The 12681-nt window shown below is 38.5% G+C and overlaps 1 protein-coding gene across 1 annotated transcript in view; it reads left to right on the forward strand.

Annotated features, from left to right (window-relative positions):
• Positions 1-12681, forward strand: part of LOC134219990 (sortilin-related receptor-like) — a 92017-nt gene that overhangs the window by 969 nt on the left and 78367 nt on the right. The window lies entirely within an intron of this gene.

The raw sequence follows: 12681 nt of genomic DNA on the forward strand, positions 1-12681 counted from the left end.
AATTTTAGATTACATGCTACCCTGAGCAACTTAGTAAATGCAGCTAGTCTCCGTTTATGTTACTTGGCTTTATCTACCATATATGTATGTATCTATACTTCGCTTCAACCCTTTCCGCTCGAGAGTGAAAAATCACCATTATATGAAGTTCTGTCGATATCAACTTCTATTATTGTCACTTTTGAATTACCTTCATAATTAATGTCCATTTTTACAAATACTGTATCGCGAGCTGTGTATGTACTAAGAAATATCAAAATTTTGTACCATATTGAATGTAACATTATTACGTAAAGCTAGTTTTACATTTGTCCTAAAATATGGGGTAACCTGTATGCTTCCGTTATGCCAGTAAATAAATTACAAATTACAAATTTGTACATTCGTATCCGCATTTCTCCTAATCCAGGTCTCTAGTACTTACAGTCCACTAAAAAGCTCTAAATAATTTTCTTATCATGCAAAACATATCTACAAAGGGAATTAGCGATATTGGCCTTATTTCTATCTGTAGAGGACAAAAGCAACATTGGGTTCAATTAGATTTGTAACAAATAGGTTGAGATGTTTGTTGCGAACTTTTCAAATTTCTATTATTTGTAGATTTTAGAAGTAAAACTGAAATCATTTCAACTGGAACAACCCAACTGGAACTTGGGCTGCTTTTCAATTTAGTATTTCTATTAGCATTTCCTTAGTTACAGTAAAACCTCCATGAGTCGATGTTCTATGACTCGATATCGACTCATGGAAGCAAATTATGCCATATTAAAAAATATTTTTTGGACTACTAAGATGGTCCCTTCAAACAACTTCCCAAGGATTTTCTTTTCCGCATCTCGATATTTCCATGCGTCGATGGTCCCTTCAATGTCGACTCATGGAGGTTTGACTGTATTATAATTGAAAGTATGTATCTTGTGTGGCAAATACAATGGATTCACTATGCCCAGGGTGTCGAGAATGTTTCCAACCCGAAAACATACTAGACCGGACCGAGAATCGAACTCGCCATCTCCGGATTGGCAATCCTACGCCTTTGCACGCAAGGCAAGGATTCCAAATCTGCCTAAATATTGACAACAAATAGCACTCTGGTGGAACTGTAGTTGCTGAATGAATGAATCTGATCGATTCTCCGCCTTACCGGTAAGATTAGGTGTAAGACCGGCATTGCAGAGTTGTACGCCATAAAGCCAGTCTGCTGGCACCGGGTTTTTCACAGAAGTTTGAATTGATCCAAGAGTAGGTCGTGGGTTGGTGAAACACATGGATGTGCGGACTGCATTCCTTCATGGTAGATTGTAAGCGTCCATTTAATGATGCAACCAGAAGGATACATCGTGCGATTGTCGGAGAGAAGTTAAAGTAGCTAGAAGCAAGTCGCTCATTCGTGGAATCAGCGAATCGACGAAGTATTCTGAAGAACAGGGTGTAAATGTCTTCAATAGCAGATGTCTTAATGCCCGACGTAGAGGAAACTCAACTTTGAGATTATTATACCACCAGATTCTCTTTATTTTATAAAAACCAACATCGCACCAATAAAATGACATATTTCCTCACAAATCAATAAACTACAATTACAAAAATAAGCATGTACATAACTCGTAAAGAGTGCGAGAAATGGCGCTTGAACCAGGGCTTATCAGCCAGGGCACAGATTAAATACCTTGCCCCATCCCAGGAAGAAGAAAACGGAGAGAACGGAGTTACAATAACTTTCTTATGTCGAATTCGTTTTTAAACCTAAGTCAGGCTTTTGCTCAAAGTTTCCTTTTGGAACTCCTTAGCAAGTTCTTGCAGGCATTTACTCGTAGTTTCTTTCCGGAATTCCCCCGGAAGTTTCTTCAGGTATTCCTTCGGAAATTTCTTTAGGAACTGCTCCGGAAGTTCTTTCAGGAATCCATTCAGAAGTTCCTCTTCTTCCTGAAGTAACGTTCGGAGCTCGGGAGTTCGTTAGGAAAGTTCCGAAGTTCCTTCTACAATTCCTTCGGAAGTTCCTTCAAAAAATCCTTGGAGCATTCCTTCAGGATTTCCTTTGAAAATTTCTTCAGGAATTCCTCCCAAAAATCCTTCAAAAATTCTTCCGGAAGTTCTTCCAGAAATTCCTCTGGAACTTCCTCCACGAATTCCTCCGGTGATTCATCCAGGAATTCCTCCGGAAGTTCCCCCAGGAATTCCTCCGGAAGTTCCTCCAGGAATTCCTCTGCAAGTTCCTCCAGAAATTCCTCCGGAAGTTCATCCAGGAAATTCTCCGGAAGTTCTTCTAGGAAATACTCCGGAAGTTCCTCCAGAAATTCCTCCGGAAGTTTCTCCAGAAGTTCCTCCAAAAGTTCATCCAGAAATTCCTCCGGAAGTTCCTCCAGAAATTCGTCCGGAAGTTCTTCCAGGAATATCGCCGCAAGTTCCCCCAGGAATTCCTCCAGAAGTTCCTCCAGGAATTCTTCCGGCTGTTCCTCCAGAAATTCCTGTAGGAATTCCAGGAGGAACTTCCGGAGGAATTCCTGGAGAAACTCCCGCAGGAATTCCTGGAGGAACTTCCGGAGGAATTCCTGGACGAACTTCCTGAGGAAACTCCGGAGGAATTGTTGGAGCAACTTCCGGAAAAAATCCGGAGGATTCTATGGAAGAACTTCGGAATCCTTTCTTGGAAGGAATTTCGGAGGAATTTCTGGAGGGAGTTCTGAAGGAATTGTTGAAAGGACTTCCGGAGGAATTCCTAGAGGTACTTCTGGAGGATTTTCTGGAGGAACTTCCGAAGGAACTCCTAGAGAAATTTCTGAAGGGCTTTCGGAGGTATTGCTGGAGGAATTTCTGAAGGAACTTCTAGAGGAACTCTGGAGAAAATTCCGGAAAAATTTTCGGAGGAATTCTTGAAGGGACTTCCGGAGGAATTTCTTGAGAGACTTCTGGAACTTCGGAACTTCCGAAGGAATTTCTGGAAGAACTTTCAGAGGAATTCTAGGACGAACTTTCGGAGAAATTCCAGTTCCGAAGGAATTCTCGAAGGGACTACCGGAAGAATTTCTGGATAGACTTCGGGTGGAATTTCTGTAGGGATTTCCGGAGAAATCTCTTGAGGGACTTCCAGAGGAATTTTTGGAGGAACTTTCAAAGGAATTCCTGGAAGAACTTCCAGAGAAATTTTTGGAAGATATTTCGTGAGAACTCTTCGAGGAATTTCCAGATGAATTTCTAGAAAAAATATGAAGGAATGCCTGAAATATTGCCCTAATGCATTCCTGGAAGAATTCGCAATGGTATGCATACAAGACTTCAATGAGCAATACCTAAAATAATTCAAGACAAAATTTTCAAAACGACTTATCTGCTTTTGTAAACAAAGATTCAAACGACGATTTGACTAATCTGATAGCTCTCGCACGCATACCAACACCATCAACAGGCAGCGGAAGCCTTCACCTACCTATTGGTGGTGTTGGTTTGCGTGGGAAAGGTATCAGATTCGTCAAATCGTCGTTTGAATCTTTGTTTACAAAAGCAGATAAGTCGTTTTGAAAATTTTGTCTTGAATTATAAGAATTCTTTGAAGAATTTCCGTATGATTTTTTTTGAAGAACTACTTAAATAAATAATTAATGGGGAAATTATCGAACAAATTGCAAATGAATTATTGAAGGCCCATAATATTTCGGTTTAAACAAATTCTCCTGGGATTACTGAACAAGTCCTCAGGGAATATAAATATAATGCAAATGTAGACAAATATTATAGGGAATATAAATTTCCGTAAAACGGATTTCGATGCGCATTCTTTATTGAATGCACAAACAGTTTCGTTTTTATTCCGGTTTGCTTTTTGCTTCGGCTAAGATTATTCCACCCATATGGTTATGACAGTTGAAGTGCAGTTGTATTGGTGAACCTGGTGCGAAACTGTGAAACAACACAGTGCGAACCCGACAGCTTTGGGGTTGGAACTAGTGCGAACCTAGTTCCTACCTGAGCGAATAAAAAAACACTTTGACAGCACTTAGGTTGGAACTGGTTAAAAACGAATTCGTCATTAGCAAAACAACTCCCAACGCCTTTAAACATGCTATCACTTGCTTATGGTGATAATTCCTAAAAAAAAAACAAAACACCCCTTCCAAACTCCCAACTACTTGACATCTACGGCTTTCTGTTGCTTCCTATCTGTATTAGCTGCTATTTGTCCACTTGACTTAGTACTATTTTATTTAATTCGTAGCAGAAAGGGTTCTGTTATGGGTACCCTTTGGTTTCTGGACAATTACCGAAAATACCATCCGTAACTCTATCGCGTTTTATTCGAGAGTCGGTAAAATATTAAGTTAGTAGACAACAACAGCGATATTGATTGTCCACAACCGAATTTCGTAGTCCTCCTAAAATTCGACGAAAAACAATTTCGTGCTTAAATTTTAATACGAATTATAGACTCATAATGCTGCCTTGTTTTTGTCATGGGTTGTTCTTTGAGACCTAACGTCCTTATGCCTATTAGACGCATTGCTTTGTTTTTGATGGATTGAACATAGGACCTGTGAGATGAAGTCATCATGGAGCAGTAACTGTTTAATGTCTTTACAACAAATATGGTTTCAGTGAAATCCGAATTGAGCATGAGCATGAGCATGATTGACCGCCCACGGTTGCTACTCCGTTATTGCCAGGTCAGCTGTAATTACACAGAGAACCAACAGATGTAGTTTGCGATTGCGACTAACATCATCTTCAATGTGTAAGAACTAGTGACCCAATAATAAGCAATACCAGCGCCGGCCGTGTCCGAATGCAGGTCAATTAAGGAAAAGGTAGGAAATTGTTGACGTGATACTCGCTTTGATAGAAGCCGACGAGCCATCTGCACTTCCACGAGAAATCACTGGGATGTTGGATATATGGGGTAGGGAGAGTGGCAGGGTTCGTTTTGGTAAACGGTTTGCCGTGTATAACGTGTAGTTTGATTTAAAACAGAAACAAACGAATGCTAATTATTTTAATTATCGACCCCACTACAAAACTGGATGCGAACTAAATTTTCACTTTCTGATTAATTTACTCAATTTCGGCGGCCGGCCGATCGTTTTGCTTTCCGCACAAAGCAAAAATAAATTTCGGCGACCGGCCGATCGCTCTGCTTGCTCGAGAATCACGACTGAACAAGGAACTAATTTTCACTTTCTTTATGGTTTCTGTGAAATCCGAATTGAGCACAAACTGTTGCTCAGCACACAACCTGCTCGCCCGGCAGTTCATACTCAAACACCAAAGAGGACGACTTTTTATTAGACCTCTTCATGTTTTCCAAAAGTATCAAACATTCAATCGGTCAGCCCAGCACCACAATTCTTATGCTAAAATAAGTCTCCTGTCAAATTTTCAGCTAATTCGGATAAAATTTCGATGTGGCTCAAGTCGATTTAGTGTTTTTGGGCTATTTTCAATTTTGGAAAAAAACTAACAAGAGATATAAACGTCGAAAACTATCGCAACAACCTCTATACGGAAGCTTTTGGTGTGCTCTACCAGTCTTGTGAACATTGCGATTCGTTCCGTTCACGTTTTGTCCATGTAAAAGTGATTTTCAAGCTTTTAAGGGCATAAAAATACTGTTTCCCCCAAAAGTCGTTGTTCTACAAAATTCTTGAGTTTATGACAAATGATTGTTAATTTATTATTTTATAGTTCCTCTTTTTTCCCTGGAAATTTGAGTAATATAATTGCCCATGTGCGATTTACCTTAAATTCTTAAAAATCAGAAGCTGAACATTTGTCATAAATTTGCACGTTAGGATTTCTTCAAGCAAGTTGTTCGAACAAAACATAAATTAAATCATATGATATTTGATGCTAACAACAAACGACTTCCAAATTTTGTTAATTTTATCATATGCCTTCATGCTTTTAACATTGAGTGCATCTTAGTAACAAGTGAAATCGAAGCTTCTTTGTTTGAACAACTTGTTTGAAGAAATCTCAGCGTGCAAATTTATGACAAATGTTCAGCTTCTGATTTTTAAGAATTTAACGGTAAATCGCACATGGGCAATTATATTACTCAAATTTCCAGGGAAAAAAGAGGAACTATAAAATAATAAATTAACAATCATTTGTCATAAACTCAAGAATTTTGTAGAACAACGACTTTTGGGGGAAACAGTATTTTTATGCACTTAAAAGCTTGAAAATCACTTTTAAAAAGACAAAACGTGAACGGAACGAATCGCAATGTTCACAAGACTGGTAGAGCACACCAAAAGCTTCCGTATAGAGGTTGTTGCGATAGTTTTCGACGTTTATATCTCTTGTTAGATTTTTTCCAAAATTGAAAATAACCCAAAAACACTAAATCGACTTGAGCCACCTCGAAATTTTATCCGAATTAGCTGAAAATTTGCCAGGAGACTTATTTTAGCATAAGAATTGTGATTCTAGGCTGACCGGTTGAATTTTTGATACTTTTTGAAAACATGAAGAGGTCTACTCTTTATCGTTCAAAGCAACGCCTGCTTTGATACAAGTGGGTCATGGGATGTATCGAGGAATGCATAAATACTATGCATTACGTATGTACGACGGGGTTATAAAGCACACTCTCACATCCCTCGTCTTCCCGGAGAAAGTTGAAAATTAAATAAAACAGAAAAAATATTTCTAATCAGGAATTTCGGTGAAACAACACTAAATCTCGAGGCATTACACCTCTTCTCAAGACAAGGCAATAATCTAGGAAAAGTCAAAGGCAACAGTGGTCTACGGTCCATGGAGTTGCTGGAAATCTTTAATACAATCGTTTATGAGGCACATGGTTTGCTAGATTTTTTTTAATCGAACCTGGCCAGCTCCCTCAACATGGCAGTTTTGCTTGTTTGAGGCATTAAATCGTGTCCATAGATCTGTGCAGGAGTTCATCAAATTAACTCACCTAATGAATTTTGACACTTAAGCGGGGTATTCACTCGATTAAAAGTTCATTTTGCGTTCATTATACGACCCGCTCAAACGTCACAATTTCTTAGGGGAGAAACGACCAAAGACGGGTGTTGATCTTACACCCTCCACGCTTAGAACTTCTCGACTGACGCGCTAACCATCTGGACTATATATCAAATAACATAACATAAAATTAGTGTACTGATAGCTTCAGTCACTGGAGAGTTATATACATTTTTGGATAAACTCTAGCTGAATCAATTTCAGGCGATAACGATTGCAAATATCATTAAATTTTTTCTTCAAGTTGGGCGTGTTGTCTTCGGCGACATCTTCTCAAATTGCGGAACTCAATAGGTGTTCACTTATTTTTATCTATATATACACTACCAATAACAACCGAAAGCAGCACAAGTCGCTCCGTACCATTTTGCCGGATCGAACCAGTGACCAGTTTTGCTCGCGGAAAACTTCCTTGTGCAAATAAAAAAACAGTAGCCCTGGGTCGCTCGGGTTTTCTCCAACTGTGAGAAACCAGCACCTCAGTGGCTCCGTAAATTTTTGCCGGATCGAACTAGTGAGCAAACTAGCTGCCGGAAAACTCCCCCGTCCAAATCAAATAACAGTAGCCCTGGGTAGCTCGGATTTTCTCCAACTGTGAGAAACCAGCACCAATGGCTCCGTATCATTGCGAATCAGTTTTCGAAAACGTAAACTTACCTGTAGTTTTTCTTTGTCCAGTAACTAATTTAACTGCAACAGCACTTAATCTCAGTTCTGTCTATGTTTCATCCTCTCGTGGCATCTATGAGAGGTCGTAGAGTTCTCTGTTTCTTAAGTAGGTGTCCAACTAACCATTCCCATTCCTCAGCATTCGCAAAGACATGGTCAGGATAGTTTTGACTATTGGAGAGTGCATTGTTGTCACTTGCGAAACAAGCGACAAAAGAGAACCAACGACAAAGCTTTGTTTTTGTCGGAGATAATAATGACAAGGATCCGAATATTTTTGTCAGAAACAAAAAAGAAGACAATTTTGTTGCCAACTTTTCATCCCGTTATTTTGCATTATCTCTACAGCAAATTTCGGTTTTATGCTATCGTAGTTTCTGCTTTTATGGAAATATTCCAGAATCTAACTCTGATTACCAAAATAACCTAGTATTCTCGGAAATATCAGAGCATGCAAGGGAAATGATTCTTGTTCTGATAAAGGCTAGTTGCGAAGTGCGTTTGTCAGTAACAAACTCTGTTGATAACAAAGGGTATGTTGTTAGACGATGCTCGAATATTGATTCCCTGGTCCCAACTCAATATATGTGGTAAACCAATGAAAGTGATGTTACTCTCGTACAATAGTCCAGGCTTGTACCACCTACGAATTTGTGCGAATTGCTCAATGCTAATGCTAATGCTAACAAATATGATGAGCTATGTATTGTAAACTTTTCAAGCTGCCATTATTTTTATATTTTAAAAGCAAAAGGCTAATGTTTTTTTTTAGTTTTTGTGTGCACACACTAACATACACACGGTCAGGGGCCTCTGAGCTTTCTATTAAAAGTTCTATTTTGGATATAGCTTTTCGGTACAGCTTTGTTCTACAAGAAAGTAGAAACGATTTTTGAAAATCGCTCCGGGTAGTCAAGCACTTTAGCACTTCAAGGCGTCTCCGTTCATTTGTAATGTGTGGCTGACCCACCTTCATTTACGTTCTCTAATTTCTTTTGATATCGGTTTCTGATGGCATTGTTGGTGGAGCTCATCATTCTAGATCCAGTTGTAAGGCCACCAGACCTGAGTTATAAGACGTAGGCACCGGTTGATGAATACTTGCAGCTGATACACACCAAGTCTCACTGGCGTATAACCACACCAGGGTGTCCATCCAGTCGTGAAAACCGGGAACCCGACACGACCGGAAAATACCGGGAATTATCCGGGAAATCATCTAACCAACCGGGAAAAGTGACAAACAATCTTTGTCATAGTTATGATCCGATTTTTTTTGCGTAATTTCTAAGTAAGATGGTAATAAAATGGTCAACTTTGACAAGCTGTAACTTTGTACCCCGATAACCGATAGATCTGAAATTTTGGCAGTGAACTACAAATATGTTGAAATTTACACATACTAGGTAACATTTTTTTTCGAATGACGCGTTAAAAAATTACGCACTAGGTCAAATTGTTCAAAATAATAGCAGTTTTTATTTTTGATATATTGGCCAATTCAATTGTCAAATTCCACAATGTGTATTTTTTGAATAATATACTTACTGTCTCGCAGCACCTGAATTCAAATTGATAACATTCCAGGTTTCCAGGACCTGTATGGGTTGCTGTTGTCTTTGAATGGAACCCAGCTGACCTGGGTTAGAACTTAGAACATACGGTTTGGACATATCTAGATCATAAATTATGCACATGGCCTCTAAGGGCATGTATGGGCACCATGGGTTGCTATTGGTTTCGTACCCATCATAATTGACTTGATAGACCAGGGCTCTAAAATCCAGAATGGTTTGGAGAACCTAGAACATCCGTAGAAATATTGTCAGCATTCACGATTCATCATAACTGAAATAGTATTATGTACATTTCTGAGAAAAAACAGCAATAAAATCGTTCATTCGCGATATACGTGTGCAGTTTTCGTCCATATAAAAGTGGCCAACTGACGATCCTTCCTCCGACGATTGCAGGATGTAGGTGTGGCCGATAAAAAATCTGAGGCCCTGGAAAATTTATGAGCAGACGATTATTTTGGTATATAAACATGTGAATTTGGCTGTGACTTGGCCGAGATATTGCCAAGTCAAATCCGGGTCAATATGACCCGAACACCGTAAGTGTGAGTTTTTTTTGGAGCCCTTCAGGAACGTCGTACAAAGTAGACCCGTAATGCTGGATGTCTACTTTAAGTGGTGTGTTACAGGCAAATCCTGACCCAACGATTACCTTCCTCATTATCCAACTCCGTGGTACTTATGAGGGTGTCGCTAAGTCGGTGGCCTCTCGTTAAATAAGTACTACATCAACACTTCCTTCTTCTCCCTAGTTACGGTGAAGATGGGCGCGGCCAGGAGTAGTAATCCTCATGCTTTTGTTATTTTTGTTTAAGACTGGAATCAAGGACCACTCCCCTTCTTGATTTCTGATAGAATTCTAGATAAGGATCTCAAAAGTAAAACATGAGTGAGTATCACTAGTGTCCAATCTACGAATTACACCGTAACAATGCTAATGCTAATGCTAATGCTAAGGAACGTCGTACAAAGTAGTTCAACATTCCGGAACATAGTTTTCCACAAAATAGGAAAAGTCAAGAAGTTTCAGACCTTCAAATTGTTGCGTTAAAAAGCTATAACAATTAAAAATTGCGATTCGGGTCATATTGACCCGAACACGGAAGGTTAAGTTGATTATTTCAACTTAGGCCGATACGGATTTTTTTTTGCCAAAAAATAATATTTTGAGGGGGCAACAAAATAAAATTCGGATAATTTTGAGGATTTTCAAAACATTCTCTCAAATCCGAGGATGTTTTTGATTTTTTTCATTTTAATATTTATTTTTTATTATCCCCCCTTGACCTTTCGGAGACCAGTAGGGCAAAATGTTAATTAAATATTTGTAACGGCCTTATCAGATTTTTTTTATCAGTGGTGATGATACAATATGATTATTGAAATCAATCAACAGTACGACATCAAAAGAAAGTACGTACGTACGTAGCATTAAATGCTTTATGATTTGACTTTGAGATGTTTTTTGAAAGTTCTCGAAAGCTTCTGTCACGACATATTACACAAGTGGATCACATCATCTCACACACTTAATTTTTTTCACCGAGATCTCAGCATTTTTTGTTTATTTTCCCGAGGTGGGCACCGCCGAGTTTCAGCAAACATGATTTTTGCCGAGATCACAGTAAATGTGACGTTTCAGTTGCTGAGATATGGTAAATATTTTGCCGAAAATCAGTAATAAACCAAATTTTATGCCGAAGTTCAGTTCTGAAATTTACTGAGCTACAGCGGTGCCCGATTTTGCCGAGCTCGAGAAAGAAAAAGTTAGTGTGCAGTATTCTAAAGGAGTGCCACGAGCAATTCCTAGGACCTCCTTACAAACAATTTAAACGTTTTGCAACGCTATTTTTTGCAATGACAAAACATTGGCTTCAATATAATAAATCTGTACCAAAAATGTACCGTCTAATTTACTTCATATGATCATTCTTGCCAATAAATCGTGTTACTGCTGAGTACAATTAGATTTCATGTTATTGTGCCATACTTCATAGCTCGACAAACCATGAAGCGATAGGTGAACTTGACTTTGGAACATTTTGATGTCATGTCCATCGCACTATTTAATTTATTGTGCGACGCAGAGAATACACTATTTGAACACTTACCCTAGGCATAGAAGAAACCAAATTTGAGTTGCTTTCACCATAGTCCCGGGTTGGAGAAAATAACATAAATTCGACTTTGTGAAACCTAGTGATGGATTAAAATTCAACACGGGAGTAAAGATAAAATACTCACCTTTTTTTTTGCATTTTGCTCATTTTTGGCTTTTTTCACATAAGGGCGAATTTGAGTGAAAGGAACCATAAAGTAAATTAATTTGCGGTTCCGTGTAGACGAGGAACTAGAAAGAATATATTTTGGCTGTTGCGCCTTCTACAAATGTCAGATTAGATGTAGAGTTTTCAAACATAGTTTTTATTCCATACCGACTGATAATTACCCGGGATCACCAGGGCATTGCATTGTGATTGACAAATTCAGTACTATTGGGAAGACGTCCTCAATTAATTGACCCAGTAGTGATTGTCCTGCATCGTAGGCGCGTCGTGAACTGCAAAATTTTCATACAAATCTTTATTCCAGTTTTTACACTTAACTCATGATTTTCAGATGAGAAAATATCATATAAACCTGTCGGAAACGATAATGAACATATCTGCTAAAGAAATGAAGAAAGCCCACCCAGCCATTTTCGAGTTATGCGGACCAGACCATTTCATTTTTATTATATGGAGAAGAAGAAAGATAAGAAGAAGATAATAATGTGTATAAGTCTTAAAATTACAGTACTTCAATGTCTTCAGATATTTTCATTTTGATTTATCTCTACAGTTGTTTTTGTCATTATCAAATATAATCCATATCAGGAGTGCAATGTCTTTCCAATCGGCACTCATTGGAATCGAACGAAGGTATAATTATAGAAACGGGGTGAGCTAAAGCCGCCGCGATGAAGCACAATCGATAAGTCTTTATCAGTTCCACAAGAAAATATTCTCTTTGTTCTACGATTGCTGTAAATGGTCCGCGAGCGTGACGCACTAATTGTACCATTTGTTCCATTTGTTGACGACGGATTTTTTTAGTGTTATTTTTTGGGTAAAGTAGGGTTATGAATCATCCACGTAAAAATAACACACTCCACACGAAACTGTCTTGGGAAACATGTTTACCAATTGTCACATCCCCAAAGGTGTCGCAGTTGTTGAAGTTATAAGACGCAAGCGATTGCTGCCGAATGTAATAATTTATACGAAATGAGTGAAATCAAATAAAGAAAATTTATATCAAACATACATTTCATAATGACCTATGTAACAAAAAAGAAAAACAAAACAGAACTGCACTTTCGTCAAACATGCACTGTGAAAAACCGACCAATCTGTAGTGACTTATGTGCAGCATACCGGTGTATGTGGATTTTATCATTTTTCACAGG

This window comes from Armigeres subalbatus, chromosome 3 (assembly GCF_024139115.2).
Source record: "Armigeres subalbatus isolate Guangzhou_Male chromosome 3, GZ_Asu_2, whole genome shotgun sequence".
Taxonomy (NCBI): Eukaryota; Metazoa; Arthropoda; class Insecta; order Diptera; family Culicidae; genus Armigeres; species Armigeres subalbatus.